At 43.0% G+C, this 4,774-nt stretch overlaps 1 protein-coding gene and 1 non-coding gene across 3 annotated transcripts in view; both read left to right on the top strand.

Moving 5' to 3' along the window:
* The first annotated feature begins 131 nt into the window (after nucleotides 1-131).
* The window catches only part of Iars1 (isoleucyl-tRNA synthetase 1), a 62,602-nt gene continuing 57,959 nt past the window's right edge, over nucleotides 132-4,774 (top strand). The window contains exon 1 of one of the 2 annotated variants that reach the window (XM_047526405.1): nucleotides 132-254. The gene's annotated coding sequence lies outside the window, so the exon portion shown is untranslated. The remainder of the gene's footprint in view (nucleotides 255-4,774) is intronic. The other variant, XM_047526404.1, reaches the window with a different exon arrangement.
* Nucleotides 2,837-2,969, top strand: LOC124965873 (small nucleolar RNA SNORA84). The gene has a single exon (XR_007105258.1). It is a non-coding gene; the product is annotated as a small nucleolar RNA SNORA84 (small nucleolar RNA).

Below are 4,774 nucleotides of genomic sequence, written 5' to 3'. Positions count from 1 at the left end.
CGCTCCCCGCGGCCGCGGAGCAGCTCGCCGCAGACACTGCGGAACCCCGTTCGACCGGTGGGCGTGGCCGGGCTCGTGGCCCAGGCGGCCAATCGACACTCGGGTTGTTGGAGGGTGTCGGCGCGTGCTGATTGGCCGGAGTCGGGGCACCCTCTTGACTGCTCCGCGTGCTGTCAGGGCGTTGCGTCACCTCAGGCCGCCGCGGCGTGGGCGCCGGCTCCCTCCGAGGCGTGCGGGCCCCCGGGGCTTCCCAGGTAAGCCGAGACCTTCTGTTATGCGGGGTCCCGCACGCCCGCCCGGTCCTACAGGTGGGGTCCCTCGGGGATGCGGCGTCCTGCCCGCAGAGGCAGAGGCGAGTGTCACGTGTACGGTAAAACCCTGAGACTAGGAATATAAGTAGTGTGTGTGTGTGTTCGTGTGTTCGTGTTCGTGTTCTAAAGGGGCCCCGCAGAACTAAGCCGGGCACAAATCCGGGTCTGACTTCTTGGACCGAGACCTAGGATCCGCGGAAGTTCTGCAGCTGCACCTTGGGGCCACCGTGGTCCTTGAACACATTCCCACATTGTGGAAATTAAGGGTGACGGCGCATGGGGGAGTTCAGGCGGGTGAGTGTACTGCCAGTCAGGTAATTATAAGGACGAACCGGGCGTGGTTTCGAGTCCCAGAGTGCCGCTTCTTGTCCCTGTTTTGCGATAATGTGCATTTAGCATTGGAGACCTGGGGCCCAAGGCGGGCATGCGCGACATCCCTGCCCTCTCTGCTCACAGTCTGATAATGCAGTAGCCAAGGGCACTCCTTATTGGGAGCACAGAGAAGAAAGACATCTTTTCAGTGGGATTTGGAGGTGAGAGAAGGAGGCGTCTTCTCAAGAGCTGCCGTGGGGCTTGGACCTTGAAGATGGGCAGGGTATCATATCTGGAGTAGTGTAGGATTTGAAAGTACCAATCATGTTCGTTCAGGAGATGAGGAGTCACTGTTACCACTGCAGCTTAGAGTGTGTGTGTGTGAGGAATAGGTGGGAGTGGCGCTTAGTTCCCAGCCTTATGGTTGCTATTTTTAATGAGGTAGTGAAATGAGTAAGAGTCTTTTGAAAATGAGATACTACATATAGTACAAGTTGGTATATCTGACTGACACTTGCTCTTTTCTTGCTCAGTATATATAAATAATATGTATACAGTCAGCCTTCCATAGCCGCAGGTTCTGCATCTGCATCAGCAACCTCTGATCTTGTGATATACATATCACAGGTAGGCCTGTGATGGTTGCATCTGCCCTGAACATATGCAGACTGTTTTTGCTGGTCATTATTCATTAAACAACACTGTATAACAACTAATCATGTAACATTTAAATCATAGTAGGTATTATAAGTAACCTAGAGATGATTTAAATTATATGGGAGGATGTATATAAGTTATATGCAAATACTGTGCCATTTTATATAGGGAATTTGAGCATCTGGATTTTGGTATCCCAGGGGGTCCTGGACCCAGTTCCCCAGGGATACTAAAAGACAACTATTTTGTTTTGTTCTGGTGGTGCTGGGCATTGCTCCCAGGGCCTTGCTATGATCTACCACTGAGCTATGCCCCCAGTTCTAGACAAACTGTGTTTTATATATATCAGTTCATTATTTTTAATGGCTGATTATATTCTTTTTATTGATGTACCATAGTTTATGCATCTTGGATATTTAAATTGTTTTCAGTTATTTGCCTATAGAGACAGTGTTTCCATATTTCAACCTAAATATCAAGAGGGAAAGTCTTCAAAAAATAATGGTAATTATTTGGGAGTAGCAGAGCATCGCAATGGGTATATGCATGTCATAGTAAACTGTAGGCATATTCCATGAAGTTCTGGCAAGAGAAATATTTTAAAGTCAAAAAGGGAGAAGTTTATGTAAGTTACTTGAATACAGAGTTCCCTGGTCTTGGAGACCTTAGGCAGGAATTAGTATTAATTCATTGGTGGAGATGCCCAATCCTGAGCAGATGTTCTCTCAAGAGCATCTTGTGTGAATTATTGCATTCTTAAAGGATGTTAAAGATATGTTCCAGGCTTACAAAAATGGGATGCATGTAGAATGAGAAGAAATATTTTCTGAACCTCTGTTTATTTAGCTGAGTGCTAGGCACTGAACCACGGGTCCCAGCCCCTCTTTTTTGAGCCTTCAGAAAGTCCTCAAGAAAGTACTTAGACATGAACCCTCCCTCTTCCTAACTTCCTGGGTTTGATCAGAAGGATCTCATCTTGTTATCATCAACTTTCACATGTGAATATCTTTGTATACAGATTTTTTTATAAGTAGTCTGTGGGATGTATGTTTGTGGGATATAACTAAATTGAGAAAAGTCTTAGTATAACCCACCAGGGGTTAAATTGGACTTAATGTAACAGAATAGGACATACTGGGAACAAAAAAGAGTGAACCTCAGAAATAGACATATGGGTACAATCCACGTGTCTTGGTGATTAGCTGGATGTGGGTATCATTTCAGTACTATTACAGGTGATTCAGAAATGCCATCCTTAGGAAAGGTGAAGAATAGTGGAACCACATAGACAGTTTTAAAAAAAATCAGTTATGACAAGTAAAATTGAGATTTTAGACAAAATGTTTCAGTATGCTTTCCAGGGTATGTGGATATAAACTCAAGTGAAGTTTAAGTCTAGAAGTTGCTGAACAAACAGTTGAAGCTAAGGTAATCTGAAGCAGGGAGTTGTAGAATAGGGAAGAATGGAGGACCTGATTATAGGAAGAGGAAAAAGAGAAGATGGCATCCTGGGTGCAACCTGGCAAGGTTAACCTGCTCTTCACACCACTCCCACCGCCCTGTGGTTGCTGGAGGCTGTTGTGCTGGTACAGTTCTCCAGTCGATGGAATGGGCCAGAGCAATCCTGTGATTTATGCATGGGGGCTGTTTCTCCTCAGCAGCTTCCATAGCCCGGTCATTGGTACATGGTTCTTCTGAAATAGTCAAGATTCTCACTCTGGGTCTTTGTGTTTGGCATAATAATACTGTGAATCTAAATCTTTTGAGTCCACAGAGGCATTCTTGAAAGTTTAGTAAAAGCTATAAGCTATCTTCTCAGAAAACTTAAATCTTCTTTTCTCAAAAGAGGAAAAGGGATTCAAACAGATATCCCTGAGTAATTGTTAGAACAGTGGGAGAGTGGTGATACTTGAATTCTGATGTGCATGTGAATTCCTTGGGCTCTTATTAAAATGCAGGTTCTAACTCCTAGCTTCCGGTTGGAACCGATGAGTCCATGTCTCTAATAAGCTCCCATAGACAAGGGCAACTGTAGGAGCAGATTCTAAGTGACAGAAATGAATGTGTTGATATCTGAAGGTGGGTTAGTCTTCACATACAATCCCATAAGTTTCTTTTGGCCTCTGATTAAGCAAGCCACTGAACCACCAGGACCATTCATCAGTACATGCAGAAACTGTACTTCTTTACATCCTTGAAAGACTGGAGGTGGTAGTAAGAGTTGAAAATCTAAAGTATCTTACAACTTCTATTGAATATGGTGTACCTTGACTGGAAATGGCGATTTCAGATAGTTAAACAGCACACCTGTTTTTGTCAGATTTTTTTCCTGTATAAAACAGATACTCTTGCATCTGAAAAATGAATGAGAACAAAAAGGAAAGACTCTTTGCCAAGTTCTGTTTTGATGGCCTGAGTTGATTGCTGTACTTAGACCACAGAGCTCTCAGTGCTTTCTGGACTGGTTGAGAAATAGAGGTCTTTTCTTCTAGAGTCAATTACTCCTAACTATTGTACTTCTTGAGTACTTAAGGTTTTCCATCTTCTCTGTTGTTATCTTGTTATTAGCAGTTCTGTGCCCTTCTAATCTGACCATGGCTTAGAAATCTGGTTGCTAACTTTGGTAGAATTTTAAGTAAATAGGCTTTGAGGGGGAAGGGGCTTGATCATGCTCACTAGACAGTTAAGTCAGATTGATCAAGTGTCTGAGGTTATTAGCAGAACTTTCAAAAGGGTACTTTAAGACATTTCTCACTAGGAACTAATTGGGTAATGGTTTATTAGATATGATACCAGAATTCAAACAACCAAACAAAAACCACATAAAAATGTTTTCTGCTTCAAGTAATACCATCAAGAAAATAAAGACAACCCACAGGAGAAAATTTTTACAAATCACATTATCTGACGAAGGTCTTGTATCCAGAATATATAAAGAATTCTTAAAACTCAGCCTTGAAAAGACAGCCCAACCAGAATGGGTATAGCATGAATAAATGTTTATCCAGAGAGGACACAAAAGGCCAATAAATTAATGGAATGATGCTCAACATCACTAGTCATTAGGGAAATGTAATTCAAAACCACAATTGGTACCACTTCATACCCGCTAAGATAGCTGTAATCCAAAGGTGGACCATAAAGGAGTGTTGGGGAAGATTTGGAGAAATTGGTATCCTTATTCTCTGATGCAGTCATTTTGGTTTTGTGTGTGTGTTGCAGTGTTACTGTCATTGTTGTTTTGGTGATGGTGCTATGTTTTGAACCCAGGGTTCTTGCATGCTAGGCTATCACTCTACCATTGAGCTACACCCCCAGCCCAGTGCAGTCACTTTGGGGTAAGCATTTTGGCAGTTTGTCATAAAGCTAAAATACAGATTTAACATATGACCCAGAAATTTTACTCCTACAGAGAAAATGTGTGCCCACATGCAAACTTGTACCTGAACATTCACATCAACATTATTCACAGTAGCAAAAAGTGGAAACAACCC

Source organism: Sciurus carolinensis, chromosome 15 (assembly GCF_902686445.1).
Source record: "Sciurus carolinensis chromosome 15, mSciCar1.2, whole genome shotgun sequence".
NCBI classification, from domain to species: domain Eukaryota; kingdom Metazoa; phylum Chordata; class Mammalia; order Rodentia; family Sciuridae; genus Sciurus; species Sciurus carolinensis.
Note: the sequence above shows the minus strand (reverse complement) of the source record. Positions and strands in the feature narration are given on the sequence as shown.